The sequence below is a fragment of the Nicotiana tomentosiformis genome, chromosome 1 (assembly GCF_000390325.3).
Source record: "Nicotiana tomentosiformis chromosome 1, ASM39032v3, whole genome shotgun sequence".
NCBI lineage: Eukaryota > Viridiplantae > Streptophyta > Magnoliopsida > Solanales > Solanaceae > Nicotiana > Nicotiana tomentosiformis.
Genome location: NC_090812.1, coordinates 158,258,324 through 158,277,292, shown reverse-complemented (window position 1 = coordinate 158,277,292; position 18,969 = coordinate 158,258,324). Strand labels below are relative to the sequence as shown.

Here is an 18,969-nt window from a genome sequence, read left to right as displayed (position 1 = left end):
TTTAGCGTTGTTTGATGCGATTTGTTATTTCAAATAAGTTTGTATGATATTTTAGGATTTATTTGTGTATTTGGTTGAGGCCCCCGGGGCCTCAAGTGAGTTTCGGATGGTTAACAGATCAAGAATTGAAGTTGGGAGACTATTGAAGTTGAGTTTGCTGGTCTTTTTTGGCTGATCTGGTTTTTCCTTTATCTATCAAAATCGGGGTACATGACCGAGGTCCATGATCGAGCCCCAGGACCGAGGCACATGATCAAGGTCCAAGATCGAAGGCAGCCTCGACAGATCTGTAAGTTATAAAACAGGGGACTTCGTCCCATTTGCCATATTTGACGAATTGGAGCTTGAAGAGAGGCGATTTTAATATATTTTCAAGGAAAAACAATGGGGTAAGTGAATCTAACTCGAATTTGGTCAATATACACGAATATATCATTGTTTTCACCATTTAAATAATGCTTTGAGATTGAAATTTTGAGAAACATTTAGAAATCTCATAGAAACGAATTTTTGGGATTTCGGTGTCGATTCGGAGTCGAATTTGAGTGAAACTGGTATGGTTAGACTCATAATTAATGGGTTGTCGGATTCTGTGAGTTTCGCCGGATTCCGAGACGTGGGCCCAACTGTCGATTTTTGAGCTAATTTCGAATTTTATTGAAAAATGTAGTATTTTCTTATGAAATTGATTCCTATAATTTTTGTTGACTGTATTGAATTAATTATAACTAGGTTCGATTCTATCGGAGTCGTAAAATCGAGGAAAAAAATACTACTTGATTAAATTGGAGCAAGTCGATGTAAGTGGCTTGTCTAACCTTGTATAGGAAAATCTCCCCTATGATTGGTATTGAAGTGATAAATTATAATGTGTTGAAAGTCATGTACATGAGGTGACGAGTGTGTACACGGGCTAAATGTGAAAGATTATGTTTTTAAATTGTGTAGGTCACTGTTGCGCATTAATTAATCTATTTTATTCTAATATATTCTTCATCATTGATTTAATATTTCTATTTTAAAGTTACTTGACCTTTTTCTGCTAATTGGTTTACCTGTTTAGTTGAAACTTGATTTCTTTTATTTTGTGCATTATTTGAAGTTGATTTTCTTTAAATTCAATATTATTAATATGAAGTATTTGACATTTTTAAATTTGGTACTGAAGCAACGTATTAAAGATTTCGAAATATTATTTTGCTGAGTTATTTATTCCTGAATATTTTGTAAGATTTTCGTACTCATTGTGATGGAGCCGTGAGCTCTTTATTGTGGAAAAATATTATTGATAATTTATGTCGGCATGAGCCGTGAGCTCTTTATTGTGGAAAAATATTGTTGTTGAAGTATTTTGGCAAGTTAAATTATTTGAGCACTTGAGGTCCAAATTGTGATATATTGTGATGTTGATATGCATGCGGTGGTATAAGGTCTGGGTATTGAAATGCATGCGTTGAGATAAGAGTGGCTTAATACGCGTGGCTAGTAGGGGGAATTACTAGATGTGGTGTGATAAGCATTGCTAAAACGCGGGATGCTATTTCGGGAAATTATTTTTCTTTAAAATAAATTGTGAATGCTCCCGTGGTGAGATAAGAAAATGAGATATTGTGAATTTATTTATGATTTGGGACTACGAGGCGGTACCTCGGGAGTGCCCTTGTTGATATTGATTTATTGCCGCAATTGCCTTTGATTATTTGTTGTGATTTTCTTAAAGTTGAAAGGAATTCTGTTTTGATTCCACGAGATATTATTTGCCATTATTTTCTTTTCAAGTAGCTTTTTATTTTTCGTTACTTCTCTTTGCTTTTCTGTTAATTCTTTTCCTTTGTTAGAAATCTTGTTGAGCAGTGTGAAGAGTCTATTGCCAATACGAGTCATTTCTTGAAAATATTTAAGCTATTACAACTCCTTACTCAGTTGGTGAAAGGAAAGTTGTGCTGATATTCTCTATTGAATAGGCAATGACCTCAACTTGATTTGCTTCGAGTAATTCTTTCTCTACTGTGGATTAATCTGCATATATTTGATGGCAGTAGTTTTAAGGCTTCACTCGATTAAGATTTATTTGTTGTAACAAAATCTTCTGCTTAAAGATTTACTCTTGATTGCACCACTTCCAGGTTTACTTTCCAACATATCATAACAGATCACAAATGCAATGTTTGACGAATGAAAACCATTTTTTCTAAGAGTCTCTCTAATGAATCAGTAAGTATTTGTACTCTTTTCCAGTTAAAACCCGACCATGAACAACGTGATCTTCTTCTCTTGATTAAGAAGAATGATTCATCCTTCTGTAGTTGTTTTTCAATTTTTTACTACTTACCTTTGCTTGCGTGTTAATTCCTTTTATTCGTTATATCTTGTTGAGCAGTGTGTAGCGTCTATTTGCACTGTGAAGCCGAGGAAGCATCTTTGCTCGAAATGAAATTTAAGGTTAGCTGTCAAAGGATCATTCTTATGTGAAATGTCCCTCTCAATTTCATGAACACATGGTGAGTATCCGTCAGTGTAAGTTATTCTTTTCTTTTTCAGTAGCTTTTATTTTTTGTTACTTCTCTACGCTTGTTTTGTTAATTCTTTTTCTTTGTTAAATCTTGTGGAGCAGTGTGGAGCTTATATTGCCACTATGAAGCCGGGGAATCATCTTCAGGCTGCGTTAGATGAGAAAAATAGGTACTTCTCTTTTGTTTGGAATTTGACAGTAATACTGTTCTTCATCAGTCTGAGAAGCAAATACTATGCAATGTTTGAACAACAATTAAAATGACTAGTCATTTGCTAGTATCAGTTATATCACCTAGTGCTCTTAACTACCAATTTTTCAGTTTTGTATGTATGTTGGGAAAAAATCATCTCTAGAATGGTATAATGGCAAATTAAGAACAACTTTTCTTTTTTCTTCTATTTTATCAGGATTTTGAAAACAGTATGATCAGTCACTGTGCTCTATTTTGGGAGTGATTTGGCAACGATACAATGTCGTTTTCTCTTGGAAGGCTCTTTCAGTTTTTAGCTGAAGTTTACAATTGATGGTCATATACTGCTCCAACTGCGTCTTGAAATTGAGTAAATGGAGGAGTGGCCACCGATTGCTCAATCCCACTACTCGGTTGATAATGAACTCATATAGCGAGCAAGATAAATAAGTGATTCTCGAGGAAATGGTGCCTATTAATTTTCAAGTCTTCTCTTGGCTTGTTTATTAATTGCTTGTCTTTTATAATATTTTAAACTGCTATGCACCATTTATTTCTGTTGCAAAAATTATTAGTCCCTTCATTCGCCTATTTATACTCTCCCGTCACCTCTTGTATAACATGAATGGTTGTTTTGACAGGCATTAGTAACACGATTTATCAACTTGATAGGTGAAAAAACTGAAACGATATAAAGCTTACAATTTCTGAGGTAATATTGCTTTTTCTTCAAAATTTATTTCCCATTCTATGCTTTTGTGTACAATCATTCAAGCAGTGTATGGTCCAGTTATTGCAATTCTGCGTGCTGGTACAAAATGATGATATTTGAATCTAACTTCTTTCTTTTGCAGAAGGAGAAGATGTGATGCCTGAAGTTTCAGCTCAAACCACGTCTAGAATTTGACAAGGGGGATTACTGGCCAAAAATTGCTCATATTTCCATCATAAGAGTCGATGAGAAATACCTGTAATGATTAAAACGAAGGTGTTCTAACTGATCTAAGTTAATTCTGTTTTTTTCTTTTTTTCGTTTGTTGATTCTTTCCCTTTATGAAATATTGTTGAGCAGTGTGTAGCGTCTATTGTCACTATGAAGCCGAGGAAGCATTTTTATATCAGGATGAAAGATGACAAAAAAAGGTAATATGTTGCAACTACAGAAATTTTTATCATTGTAAGAAAAGAAAAGACGTAGTATAGGCTGGAATTAATAGCAAAATGTAATCACATGGAAGATCTTACACGGAACAACATTTTGTTTGACGCTTCTACGATTAAAGATTTCTCATATCAAATTTCAATGTTGATGGGACTCAAAGATATTATCAAGGTAAGAGATTCTCCAAATAAATATTGTTATATTTATTTATTAAAACTTCTTTGGCTTTTTCATTAATTTTTTTTAATTCTTTTGGACTGTTGTGCATCATTTATTTATGTCGTGAAATTTATTTAGTCCCTTTGTTTCCCTGTTTCTGATCTCCAATTCTCCAGTCACTTTCTGATCTTCTACTTCTTTTTTCTGTCTTGCTTTTCTATCTTCAATTTTGCCTTCAATTTTAGCTTTGGACATGAAAAACACATACTATCTCTTATTCACACCAAGTTAACGAATATAAGCTCTCTCCTCGTAATTTAATACCCCTAGGTAGAAGTAATTAATGTAAAAGAAAAAGGAAAAATGAGAATCTTAGGCATGCTGACAAGCAGCTTAATATTTTTTCATTAGAGTATTATCATCTGAATAACTTTTGTATACTTCTCTATTTTCTTGTCTAGGATTTTGGCATCGGTATGAAGATTGTCTGATCAGATGTTGTTGCTTAACATGGGAAGGAAAAGCTGGGCAGAGAGTTGTCAAGATTCAGTCTTAATTATGTGAAATGCCCGTCTCAACGTCACGGACACATGGTGAATTTGTGTACTTCAGTAATTACATTGAAAATATATTGAACAAAAACTAATATAAATTTTAAAATATCTTGCATTTATTTCCTCGAGTATAGCTCATCCAATAGAAAAGTGTTCAATTCTTTGTTTGTTTATGCATATATAAAACCAAGAGTAGAAACCAAAAACCTGGCCAACCTGTAATTTGTTTGTAATTGTTGTAGTCAATGCACACTTGGTGAATTGGCCAAATCTGGTGCATATCCTCGCCCACACTCAGATCGTGTCGGATTGCTGTAAAGTGGTGGCCATCTCTGTACCATCATCTGCCTTGGGACACAAGGAGAGTTGCCCTTCTCCATCACTTCAGTATGCATCTATATGTTTGCGCAAAGGCAAGACTGCCTCAGCATTTGGATTGATGATCGCCTCATCTGGTATGCCACCTAAAGTTCTATCCTCTTATTAACATAAGCTATTTTGTCAGTAAACTCGTCTGTAATATCCTTTCTATGTACTTCTCCTTGTTTGTTTACTGGTTGTTTTTTCCTGTCACATAATGTTTATTTGTTTCCCCAGCCGCTGGGTTGTTCAAGTACAGTTGGTTAGATATATGCAATCTCAACATTACAATCAGGTACACTTTTGCATGTTCCCTGTAAGAAATTCACATGAAGTTTGCTCGAGTCCTCGCCTTAAGGATTGATGTGGAGTGCGTGTCCTCACCTATTTTTTTCTCAGCTTTGTTCCCTATTCTTCGTCTCTTGCACAAAGATAAAGGGTTCAAATAATGCAACCTCACTTTCTCAGATATTGAAATGTCTTCCAATATCTGCTTCCATAATTTAAGCACGTGTTATATCGCATTGATTTCAAGTTGATGCGGTTGTCAGTATTTGGATCTTTAGACAGTAGTTAATACATCAGTTTTTTGTTTTGAATATTCAGAGATTTGGATTGAAGATATAAACATTAAGCTGATGTTGGAGATTATGAAGTTCCTTTCAAATTCTTTCCATTACTCAACTGCGAGTGGCACCTCAGAACTAGGGGAAAGGCAAGGAAGCATATGCTACTCGGAATTGCCCTAAGTTCATGTTTCATGTTTCAAAGTTGCTTTTCTGTTCGTTGTTCTTAAACTCCAGTCAATTCATGGAATCACAAGGAAGAGCATGAATGGTCGGAAACATGCAATCTGTATTTCACAATCAGGGACTTTTTTCCCGATTACTTTTAAGAAGACTTCATCAAGCTTGGAAAGCAAAATATATGGATGAAGATCTCCAAACCTTTTTCATCGCCTATTGCTTTGTTCATTTTGATCGTTGAGTTTCTAACCACCCTGCATTTGATAGGTAATACTGATGAATTTTCTCATTTTCTGAATTTCTAGAGCATAGTTGAATGGATATTAAGTTGTCACCTTCCAACTTCATTTATCTGTTTGTGTTTTTTTCCTTTCCCTTATTGAGTCAGCCTCATGTGCCAGCTTCGAACTTGAAAATCAGCATTGATTTGCATCAGAGATTAATTTAAGGCTAGTATGATAATAGGTGTATCATGATGTCATTAAAACTATGCTACATCGCGAGTAATTGAGAAAACTTCAGTTGTTGATTAATCGTAAAACCAGTAATATCACAGATGAAATGGCAGCTTGGCACCCTTGACATATTGAAACTTCTTCACTTGGCAGTAAGTTTAGGAATCATTTTCGTAGTCAGATAAAACCATGATTGTCGATTACTTGTCTAGAGGAATCATTCATGTATAGCTATTATGTTCAATACTGAATGGCTAAGTGTTCTAACATATCCTTTTCTTTTGTTTTCAGTTTGGTTTTTATGAGTTGTTGAGAAGGGAAAGCTGTTGAGATATTTAAGCTACTCTGAGTTCTATTAGGCCTTTCTGCTCTGGTTACGTTTGGCCAATGGAAAGCAAAAGACGACATAATTATTGGACTTTCTGTATTGAGTAATCTGAACTTCTGGACGTGAACGGTTAGAGCTAACTGTAAATGCACTGGAAAATGTACGAGAAAAGGGGGGAGATTCTAAGGAGAGTGTTGAAATTGTCAAAAGTCCCACATCGGTGCATGACAATTTTGAATGGGAATTTCACCCTATAAAAGGAGGCCTAATGTTTAGGATTTAAATACACCTCTCATTTGCCTTTTATCTTCTTAAGGCATTTGTATTTTCTCTCTTTAGTATTATTTCACTTGTAATTTTGGAGTGGAATAAAATATTGATTGTGTCTGAGGAAGTAGGCAAAATTGGCCGAACCTCGTAAATTCTGGTGTTCTTTTATTGTTGTCTTATTGTCTTGTTTATTATTTAGTGGTTGTCATAATTTTTGGTATAGTAGTTGTGACTCATTCACACTATATACATTTGGCTTCCGCAACAATTGGTATCAGAGCCAAGGTACTGTCTAAGTATGCTCTGTGGTTGCAGCATAGTCTGATCTTCCACATCAGAAAAGATCTATCTTGGTAACTGAGTCAAGGTTCTGTCTGAGTATGCTCTGTGGTTGCAGCTTAGTCTGATCTTCCACACCAGAAAGGAAATAATCTTGATTTGTGTCGTCAGCTACTAAATAATATTTGTGTCAAAATGGGAGACAGTAAACAAGAAGAATCTACATCAAGTGTCAATAATACGTCATCGTTGGCATCTTCGCTTATGACAAGAATTGTGTCAAATGCGAAATTTGCGGTAGAAATTTTTGACGGGTCAGGACATTTTGGGATGTGGCAAGGCGAGGTTCTAGATGTTCTTTTTCAACAAGGGCTAGATCTTGCCATTGAAGAAAAGAAGCCAGATGTTATTGGAGAAGAAGATTGGAAAATTATCAATCGTGTTGCTTGCGGTACCATTCGATCCTACCTTGCTAGAGAGCAGAAATATCCATACACAAAGGAAACTTCTGCAAGTAAATTATGAAAAGCACTGGAGGATAAATTTTTGAAGAAAAACAGTCAAAATAAATTGTACATGAAGAAGAGACTGTTTCGCTTCACCTATGTTCCTGGTACCACAATGAATGAACATATCACCAGTTTCAATAAGTTGGTCACAGATTTGCAAAATATGGATGCAATTTTTGATGATGGTGACTTGGCATTGATGTTGTTGGGGTCACTTCCTAATGAGTACGAGCACCTTGAAACTACTCTACTCCATGGAAATGACGAAATTTCTCTCAGAGAAGTTTGTTCGGCTTTGTACAGCTATGAACAAAGAAAGGGAGAAAAACAGAATGGCGGAGAAGGAGAAGCACTAATTGTGAGGGGTCGTCCTCAAAATCAAACGAGGACTAAGAAGGGAAGATCCAAGTCGAGATCTAGACCCAGCAAAGATGAATGTGCCTTTTGTCGAGAAAAGGGGCACTGGAAGAAAGACTGTCCGAAGTTGAAGAATAAGGCCAGACATAACAATGGAAAGGCCATTATGGATTCAAATGTAGCTGATTGTGATGATTCAGACTTCTCATTAGTTACAACAGAGTTATCAACATCATCAGACATATGGTTGATGGACTCGGCTTGTAGCTATCATATGTGTCCCAACAAGGACTGGTTCGTGAATTTTCAAGAAGGAGAATATGGAGTCATCCACACAGCGGATAACAGCCCTCTTACCTCATATGGCATTGGTTCAATAAGATTAAGGAGCCATGATGGAATGATCAGAACATTAACAGATGTTCGATATGTACCGAGTTTGAAGAAGAATCTCATCTCTGTGAGAGCCCTAGAATCAAAAGGGTTCAAAATCATTGCAGAAAATGGAGTGATGAGAATATGCTCCGGTGCACTAGTGGTAATGAAGCCAATCGGAAGAACAATAACATGTACGGCTATCGTGGTAGTACAGTTATTGGGACAGCGACAGTGACATCTAGTGATGACAAAGAGGCAGAAGCAACCAGGCTATGGCACATGCGCTTGGGACATGCTGGAGGAAAATCCTTGAAAGCTTTATCTAATCAAGGATTGTTAAAAGGCGTAAAGACTTGCAACTTGGAGTTTTGCGAGCATTGTGTCAAAGGGAAACAGACAAGGGTTAAATTTGGTATAGCGATCCATAATACTAAAGGCATTTTGGATTATGTACACTCTGATGTTTGGGGTGCTTCCAAAACACCTTCATTGGGTGGGAAGCACTATTTTGTAACCTTTGTTGATGATTTTTCCCGAAGAGTGTGGGTGTATACAATGAAGAGGAAAGATGAAGTGTTGGGAATTTTTCTCAAATGGAAAACGATGGTGGAGAATCAAACAGGCAGGAGGATCAAGTGTATTCGCACAGACAATGGAGGTGAATACAAAAATGATCATTTCAATAAAGTCTGTGAAAATGATGGTATCGTCCGACACTTCACTGTCAGACATACACCACAACATAATGGAGTGGCAGAACGTATGAACCGGACTTTACCGGAGAAGGTACGGTGTATGTTGTTCAATGCTGGCTTGGACAAAAAATTTTGGGCTGAGGCAATTACATATGCATGCCACCTCATTAATCGTCTACCATCTGCTGCTATTGATGGCAAGACACCATTTGAAAAATGGTATAGAAAATCTGCTGTAGATTATGACTCTTTGCACGTGTTTGGCTCAATTGCATACTATCATGTGAAAGAGTCAAAATTAGATCCGAGAGCAAAGAAGGCTATATTTATGGGGATTACTTCTGGAGTCAAAGGATATCGCTTATGGTGTCCAGAAACAAGGAATATTATATTCAGCAGAGATGTTACCTTTGATGAATCTGCCATAACAGATAAGGTGACAGTTGAAGATATCAAACAAACTGGTGGTGCATCAAAACAGGTGGAGTTTGAGGGAAAATTTATTTTTCCTACACAAGAAGCAGAGGAGGAAACTCATGAAGATTACCCTCTGGAAGAAGAGCCAGTAGAAAGGGAGATTCCAACTCAGAAACCTCGACAACAACTTGAATCAATAGCAACTAGCAGGCCAAAAAGGACAATAACGAAACCTGTTCGTCTCATAGAGACGGTTGCTTGTGCAACCTCAATTGTAGCTGATGGTGTTCCTACCACTTATAAAGACGCAATCCAAAGTTCAGAAGAAGATAAGTGAAGGATTTTCATGAATGAAGAAATGCAGTCCCTTCATCAGAATCATATATGGAAATTGGCCAATCTCCCGAAGGGAAAGAAAGCAATTGGGTGTAAATGGGTATTTGCAAAGAAAGAAGGATTTCCTAACCAAGAAGATGTTCGCTACAAAGCAAGATTGGTGGCCAAAGGATATGCTCAAAAGGAGGAATTGATTACAATGAAATATTTTCTCCAGTTGTAAAACATTCCTCCATTAGAATTATGTTGGCTTTGGTAGCATAGTTGGATTTGGAACTAGTTCAGATGGATGTAAAAACTGCGTTTTTACATGGAAACTTGGAGGAGGAAATCTACATGACTCAGCCAGAAGGATTCAAAGTTGCTGGAAAAGAAAATATGGTATGCAAACTTGAAAAAAATCGTTGTACGGATTGAAACAATCTTCTAGACAATGGTACAAGCGATTTGACAAGTTTATGTTGCGGCAAGGGTACAAGAGAAGCAAATACGATCATTGTGTGTATTTGCGCAAACTTAATGATGGTTCCTTTGTATATCTTCTCCTATATGTTGATGATATGTTGATAACTTCCAAGAATTCGGAAGAAATTGATAAGTTGAAGATTCAACTGAAGGAGGAGTTCGAGATGAAGGATCTGGGTGAGGCAAAGAAAATTCTTGGCATGGAGATAATAAGAGATAGACGTACAAAGAAACTCTGTTTATCTCAGAAAGAATATTTGAAGAGAGTACTAAAGCGTTTTGGCATAGATAAGAAGACTAAGCCAATTAGTACGCCACTTGCTCCCCATTTTAAGCTAAGTACTACTATGTCGCCAAAGGATGAAACTGAACAGGAGTATATGTCAAGGGTACCATACGCAAATGTTGTTGGTAGCTTGATGTATGCAATGGTTTGTACGAGACCTGACATTTCACAAGCCGTTGGAGTTATTAGCAGATATATGCATAATCCAGGAAAGGAGCATTGGCAAGCTGTGAAATGGATTCTACGGTATATTCATAGTACTGTAGATGTTGGGTTAGTTTTTGAGCAGGAAGGCAATCGGTCTGTAGTTGGATATTGTGACTCAGATTTTGCGGGTGATCTGGACAAACGAAGGTCAACTACTGGTTATGTGTTTACTTTTGCAAAGGCACCAGTTAGTTGGAAGTCTACTTTGCAGTCAACAGTTGCTTTGTCTACAACAGAGGCAGAGTACATGGCTATTACAGAGGCTGTGAAGGAGGCAATTTGGCTTCAGGGGTTGCTAAAGGAGCTTGGTATTGAACAAAAAAATATTATAATTTTTTGTGATAGTCAAAGTGCTATTCAATTAGCGAAGAACCAAGTTTATCATGCAAGGACGAAGCACATTGATGTTCGGTATCATTTCGTACGAGAAATCATAGAAGAAGGTGGAGTCACGGTGAAGAAAATTCATACTACGGAGAACCCTGCTGATATGCTGACAAAAGTGGTGACTGCGGTCAAGTTTCAACATTGTTTGGATTTGATCAACATTGTTGAACACTAAAGATTGAAGATGAAGACACAACCAAAATTTGTTATTGAGAGAAAATTGAAGATGTGGAATTTTGCCAAGGTGGAGATTTGTTGAAATTGTCAAAAGTCCCATATCGGTGGATGACAATTTTGAATGGGAATTTCACCCTATAAAAGGAGGCCTAATGTTTAGGATTTAAATACACCTCTCATTTGCCTTTTATCTTCTTAAGGCATTTATATCTTCTCTCTTTAGTATTATTTCACTTGTAATTTTGGAGTGGAATAAAATATTGATTGTGTTCGAGGAAGTAGGCAAAATTGGCCGAACCTCGTAAATTCTGGTGTTCTTTTATTGTTGTCTTATTGTCTTGTTTATTATTTAGTGGTTGTCATAATTTTTGGTATAGTAGTTGTGACTCATTCACACTATATACATTTAACGTTGAATGTCAATGAGAAGAGAAAGTAAAGTTTCAATGGTCTCCTCAAGTTGGGTAGTGAAAGTTGTGCAACAGGTTTGAGGGACAGTACTAACAAGCTCGGGGACTTGTTTCTGTTTCCAAAAGGACTAGTACAGTATCAATACAACTATGATTGGAATAAATCAGCTATAGCTGTTTCTGCAATTGGTAGCGCGAATGCTGAACTGTTTCACTTCCTCTACAACATTGTTTGCTACTATTGTCGATAAATCAGATTCTCGCAAAGTCATTCAAGACTGATGTTGTTACTGTTCAGAAGATCAAGGCTGGTGTCTCATCCTAGGATCTCATTTTGCTCGTCGAATTTCTAAATAAAACTTCACCTCGGAATTCAGTGCAAAAAAGATTCATATGTAATGTTTTCATTCTTTCTTAGTTGGTTGGTAATCTTATCATTATGATATTGGTGGTTCATTTTCTATTCATTTGTCTTTACAAGTTTCCTATCAGTATGCAACTTTTAGTCTGCTGTCTAAATCCAAAGAGGTTATAACAATTGATCAACTTTGTTATAATTAGTGCCCAAACAGCCACTCATTCTTATTTTTCCTTGTGTCCAACCAAAAAGAAAAAGAAAAAAAAACAAAAAAAGAGAAGAAAAATGGCATGAAGCAAACTACAAAAAGTAGAAAAGAATCACATTTCCCTTTTTCTTCATTAAGCTGAAAAATAGTTTCACAGTATCATATTTCTACTCAATACACAAAAACAAAAATAAGAAAAACAGTACAATAATACTCAAATTTCAAATGCCAAAGAATCACTAGAGAAAGAGTCTCCTCTTGACCCACACCAACCCAAGAAAATAAAAAAAATAAAAACAACACACAAAAAATCATCAGTAGATTCATGTCTATCGCAGTTGAGGTGGAGGGTTCAGACCCCATCAGTAGCGCCTCATTTCCGTTCCCTTTCCAAAAAATACTTCTGCTAATTGATCCCTAAAATAAAATGAGTGACTTCTTCTTGTTGTTCACAACCCTACATGATTTCCTAATTTCTCCTTGTGTTCTAGTGAGTACTTCAACTTTACCTAATTATCAAAGTTTGAACTTCTAGGACACTTCACTCTTAATGAGAATAACATCAATTTGTTCATGGCTGGATCAGGACCACCTGTTTTCTTGTAGTTGTATAGCCTATCTTGGAAGTTTGAGCAACAGTGTGGCCACCTAATAAATATATGGTTTCTAACATATCCTTTTCTTTTGTTTTCAGTCTGGTTTTTTTGAGTTGTTAAGAAGGGAAAGTTGTAGAGATATTTAAGTTACTCTGAGAAGGGACTTTCTATTAGGCCTTTCTGCTCTGGTTACGTTTGGCCAATGGAAAGCAAAAGACGGCATAATTATTGGACTTTCTGTATTGAGTAATCTGAACTTTTGGATATTAACGGTTAGAGCAAACTGTAAATGCACTGTAAAATGTACAAGAAACGGGGAAGATTATGAGGAGAGAACGTTAAATATCAATGAGAAGAGAAAGTGAGGTTCAAATAGCCTCTTATTTTCTTTCCTCAAGTTGGACCTATACTCCGGTTGTCAATTCAGCTCCGGATTTAGGGCGGATTTATAGGGTTCAACTGAATTCATTGATTTTGGATCAAACTATCATTGTCGAGCCACTCAAATTTGATAGCTGAATAATTTTGTTAGAGATTGTAGCATGTTGCTTATATGGTGTTTCTTACTACTTAGCTTATAGATGGAAGCAATACTTCTTCGTAAGTACATGGTAAGCACATGTATGACATAAGGACAATAAGAGTTGTTGAACACATATAAACAAACATGAAAAAGATTAACAAACGAGTGTAAAGGAGTTTTTACACTAATAGGTTGTGTGAATGTTAATAGTTGTCTATACGATAACAATACTAACTATGCCTCAATTCTACACAAATTATACCTCATTAGTGTACTTTCTTTTAAGTTCGTCTCATTTTTTTAAAAAACAAATTTTATGTGTTTTTTTGTTCTTTTTAAGAGCCATAAATAACGTGAAAATTTTGAATGATATAGAATAGGATTAGAGTAATAATCCAATTAAATAAGAGATTACAGATTTTGTACGAAAAATAATAATATTATAATATAAGGAACAAACTTGTCCTCTTGTAAATAAAATTTAAGTTTATTACATAAATTAGAATAGACGGAGGTTTATATAGGAATATGATTCTAAAAGGTTAAATGCATGCATCGAATGATAAACAGAAAACTAACATAAGTTAGTTTGTAACAAAGAGAGTTATGTATTATATGAAATAGGAAAAACTCAAATATGCCACTGAACTTGATGAAAACTCATATATGCCGCTCCTAAAATGGGGGTGAGAGAGGAGCATGACTAGTAAGTAATAAAAGATTAAGATAATGTCACATGGCAAAATCTAGTACTAATTAGTACGACATGTGCATTCAAGACCAACTATTTACAAGTGGCACATGTGAGCCATTTTTAAGTTTATTGGCAACCTTTTTCCCTAAATTAAATTCATACAAGAATCACATGTAAAAGTACAAAGCTAGCTAAAATTCGACGAAGTAGCTCAAATAATAGAGAAATCTACATAGAAAAAGTCTTTCTCTCAGGGGTCGTTTGGTTCATTACCAAGATATTCTAAGATCATAATTTTGGGACTATAGCCAAGATTATAACCTAGATAACAATTTCACCTTCTATATGGAATAAGTCATACCAATATTTTGATACAAAAAGATAATAATGATTTTAACTAATACCTCCAATTAAACAATGGATAAATTTAAGAAACTTTTAACCTGGATATACAAAATTGGAAGCCTAATTACCACTATTAAGGACATTTGCATTTAATTACCTAACATAGCAAGATTTTCAACATAGAAAATTCTTTGATTTTATGCTCCAATCTTTTCTATTTTCTCTCTTTCTCACACATCTCTCCCCAAAAACATGCCTCCCCTAGTGACACCGGAATAACGTATTCATTATTTTTCCACCTAAAAATTCGTTATTATTTTTCCACAGAAAGAACATGTTAATTATTTTTCCAACTAGAAACTAGTCTCCCCTAATGACATCAAAGACTAAATGATTAAACCCTCTAATTTATTTTGCAAAATGAAAAAACGAACATCTCTGCCATTGCCATAGACTATTTAGTTTTATGTTGGATAAAGTTTTATCTACAACTTTACTCTTATTTTTCAAGTATATAAGAAAAGAGAAAGAGGTAACCAGTGGTTAGTGGAACTAGCAATATTATCTATTAAAACTACAAATGATGTTCCCGTTTGCTGAGTTAGAGGGTGTTGACGATTTGCTTATTGATCATCTATAATTGCTTAAGACTATTTTAATCCAGACTTTTTGCATTAAACTTAACATGATCAGCCCTATACAAATATCTAAACCGGAGATAATATTTAAAAAGCGGCATAAAAATATCCCCATTTGTGCAAATATCTCCTTTCTATTTGGCTAATAGATCCAACATGGAGAAAAAGTCTTTTTAACATCAGTTTTATATGAAGCTAATCATAAATATATTTATCAATTTATCACTTATTTGATTTTTTATCTTTTTTCTTTTATTTGTTTGAAAGGACAATAAATAGTGAATAGTTTTCATTTCATCGATTGGGGTGAAGTACATGAACCCACATTCACTCTATTTCTATACTAACAACTGAGCTGAGATGCAAGCTGCTTCGTTTGGGATATCTTGGATGGTGTTTAAAAATTTGTCAATTTAGAGTTAACACTATTGAATGAAACAAGAAGTTGGATCCAATGTTAATATCGTAAAGAATAAGAAAGGGAATAATAAATATATTAATTACATGTGTCGAGTAGTCCAGCTATAGGTCCTAATTAATGTAGCTACAAGGGGCATGAGGGGACTTCAAATTCTCAATTTATTCAAATATGAATATAGTTGCATGGAATGTTAGAGGAATTTGGTGTTCAATTTCACTGCGGTTTATGGTATGCATACCATACAAGATAGAAGGGGCTTATGGGAAAAACTTAGGAGTTTGCTGGGAATACAATAAGGGCCTTGGATTATTATGGGATTGTTAATGCGGACTGGATGAGCGCAATATGAAGTCCAGAGTTCAATGGTTGAAACTAGGTGACTTGAATTCAGTATGTTTTTTTACAAATATGAAGAATAGATACTCTCAAAATGGCATGAGAAGTCTAACAAATGCAGAGAGAATAACAGTTCATACAGAGCCTGAAATACTGGAGGAAGTGACAGGTTTCTACAAGACATTTCTAGGATCAGCAGATGAGTCAATACCTGCCATTAACCCAACTATCTTGAAGGAAGGAACAATACGTAGTTACAAACAGCAGAGGTTATTGATGATATGAAAGCTCCAGGATGTGATGGTCTAAATGCCTATTTCTTTAAAAAAAAAAACTTGGCCAATTATAGGAGAGGAAGTGACAGTTACTATCCTGAAATTTTTTAACACGTCATAAATGTTTAAACCTATCAACTGTACTATCAAAACTCTCAATGAAACACTAACTCAAAGCTCAATTGAGCTTCAATGGTGAGAGGATCTGAACCTCTACGCCATGAGAGGTCACAGTGAGAAAGATGACGAAGGAAGGGATAGAAGAATATTCCAGAATTTTTCAATTCATTACTAAAGAAAAATAAGTGGAGCCTCCACTATATACAATCGAAAGCTAAGCTAGAAAATGAGCTAATGAAAGTCGTCTAACAAACTAATTTGTACAGCTTGCATTTTTAACTAACTAATGACTCCACTAACTCCTAACTAACTAACTGATCAACTAACTAACATACATAATTAATCTTAACACCCCCTCTATTGCGGAAGCCGAATATATAGAGAGTGATTAAATCACAATTACTATATTTAAAGGTAGCTAATAAATAATAAATGAGACAATAATAAAATGAACACCAGAAATTAACGAGGTTCGGCAAAATTTGATTTTTGCCTAGTCCTCGGACACAATCAACTCAAAATTATTTCACTCCAAAAATACAAGTGAAATACTACAAGAGAGAAAGAAGATTCAAATGCCTTAGGAGATAAGAAGGCAAGTGAGAGATGTTTACAAATGAACAAAACTCTTGCTATTTATAGAAGGGAAATGACCTTAATAATGTCATGAATGACATCATATTAAGTGTGAACATGCAATGTAAATGCATGAAAAATGCATCTACCAATGTTTTCCTAAAAGGAGGCTTCAAATGTTCACATTAGTTCACATTAATCTTGTCAAAATTCAACAAATCTCCACCTTGGCAAGATTCCACTTTTGCAATTTTCTCTTAGTGATAAATTTTGATTGTGTCTTCAACTCCAATCTTCAAAGTTCAACAATGTTGATAAAGTTCAAACAATGTTGAAACTTGATCGCAGTCACTACTTTTGTTAGTATATCGGCAGGGTTGTCTATAGTCCGAATTTTCTGCATCATGACTCCACCTTCTTCTATAATATCTCGTACAAAGTGATATCGAACATCAATGTGCTTCGTCCTTGCATGATAAACTTGGTTCTTTGCTAATTGGATAGCACTCTGACTATCACAAAATAGTGTGATATTTTCTTAACTAATACCAAGATCTCTAAGCAACCCTTGAAGCCAAATTGCCTCCTTTACTGCCTCCGTAATTGCCATGTACTCTGCCTTAGTAGTAGACAAAGCAAATGTTGACTGCAAAGTAGACTTTCAACTAACTGGTGTATTTGCAAAAGTGAAAACATAACCAGTAGTTGATCTACGTTTGTCCAAATCACCCGCATAATCTGAGTCACAATATCCAACCAGATACTGACTATCTTCCTGCTCAAAAATCAATCCAACATCTACAGTATTACAAATATACCGTAGAATCCATTTCACAGCTTGCCAATGCTCATATACCTTCTTACAACTCCGATAGCATGTGAAATATCAGGTCTTGTGCAAACTATTGCATATATCAAACTACCAACGGCATTCGTATATGGAACTTTTGACATATACTCTCGTTCAGCTTCATTCTTCAGCGACATAGTAGCACTAAACTTAAAGTGAGGAGCAAGAGGAGTGCTAACCGACTTCGTTTTCTCATTCATGCCAAATCGATATATTACTTTCTTCAAGTATTCTTTCTGAGATAGATAGAGCTTCTTTGAATGTCTATCTCTTTTTATCTCCATGCCAAGAATTTTCTTCGCCTCACCTAAATCCTTCATCTCAAACTCCTTTCTTAGTTGAATCTTCAACTTCTCAATTTCCTCTTGACTTTTGGAATCTATCAACATATCATCAACGTATAGGAGAAGATATACGAAGGATCCATCTTCAAGCTTGCGCAAATATACACAATGATCGTATTTGCTTCTTCTGTACTTCTGCCGCAACATAAACTTGTCAAATCGTTTGTACCATTGTCTAGAAGATTGTTTCAATCCATACAATAATTTTTCAAGTTTGCACACCGTATTTTCCTTTTCGGCAACTTTGAATCCTTCTGGCTGAGTCATATTGATTTCCTCTTCCAAGTCTCCATGTAAAAATATAGTTTTTACATCTAACTGAACTAGTTCCAAATTCAGCTGTGCTACCAAAGCCAACAAAACTCTAATGGAGGAGTGTTTCACGACTGGAGAAAACACCTCATTGTAATCAATTCCCTCCTTTTTATCATACTCTTTGGCCACCAATCTTGCTTTGTAGCGAACATCTTCTTGGTTAGGAAATCCTTCTTTCTTTGCAAATACCCATTTGCACCCAATTGCTTTCTTGCCCTTCGGGAGATTGGCCAATTTCCATGTGCAATTCTGATGAAGGGACTGCATTTCTTCATTCATGGAAATCCTCCACTTATCTTCTTCTGAACTTTGAATTGCGTCTTTATAAGTGGTAGGAACACCATCAGCTACAATTGAGGCTGCACAAGCCATCGTCTCTATGAGGCGAACAGGTTTCTTTATTATTTTTTTTGGCTTGTTGGTTGCTATTGATTCAAGTTGTTGTTGGAGTTCCTGAGTTAGAATCTCCCCTTCCACTGACTCTTCTTCCAGGGGAAAATCTTCTATTGTTTCCTCGTTTTCTCCCTGTGTTGGAAAAATTAATTTTCCCTCAAACTCCACCTGCTTTAAAGCACCATCAGTTTGTTTGACATCTTCAAATGTCACCTTATCTGTTATGGCAGATTCATCAAAGGTAACATCTCTGCTGAATATAACTTTTCTTGTCTCTGGACACCATAATCGGTATCCTTTGACTCCAAAAGTAATCCCCATAAATATAGCTTTCT

At 35.5% G+C, this 18,969-nt stretch overlaps 2 protein-coding genes and 1 long non-coding RNA gene across 4 annotated transcripts in view; all 3 read left to right on the top strand.

Moving 5' to 3' along the window:
• Window positions 1-6,457, top strand: part of LOC104092742 (putative disease resistance RPP13-like protein 1) — a 99,486-nt gene extending 93,029 nt beyond the window's left edge. Inside the window, exon 8 of the mRNA XM_070192676.1 lies at window positions 5,712-6,457. The gene's annotated coding sequence lies outside the window, so the exon portion shown is untranslated. The remainder of the gene's footprint in view (window positions 1-5,711) is intronic.
• The window catches only part of LOC104088648 (putative disease resistance RPP13-like protein 1), a 140,136-nt gene extending 130,036 nt beyond the window's left edge, over window positions 1-10,100 (top strand). The window contains exons 3-11 of one of the 2 annotated variants that reach the window (XR_011413391.1): window positions 2,615-2,682; window positions 2,923-3,173; window positions 3,347-3,417; window positions 3,560-3,693; window positions 3,778-3,848; window positions 4,488-4,619; window positions 4,823-5,235; window positions 5,547-5,777; window positions 6,433-10,100. The gene's annotated coding sequence lies outside the window, so the exon portion shown is untranslated. Of the gene's footprint in view, window positions 1-1,854; window positions 1,880-2,614; window positions 2,683-2,922; window positions 3,174-3,346; window positions 3,418-3,559; window positions 3,694-3,777; window positions 3,849-4,487; window positions 4,620-4,822; window positions 5,236-5,546; window positions 5,778-6,432 lie in introns of those variants that run through there. The other variant, XM_070192675.1, reaches the window with a different exon arrangement.
• Window positions 10,101-11,645: 1,545 nt separating this feature from the next.
• On the top strand, window positions 11,646-12,188 carry LOC138904152 (uncharacterized). The gene is made up of 2 exons (XR_011413385.1): window positions 11,646-12,093; window positions 12,124-12,188. It is a non-coding gene; the product is annotated as an uncharacterized lncRNA (long non-coding RNA).
• Window positions 12,189-18,969: the final 6,781 nt, after the last annotated feature.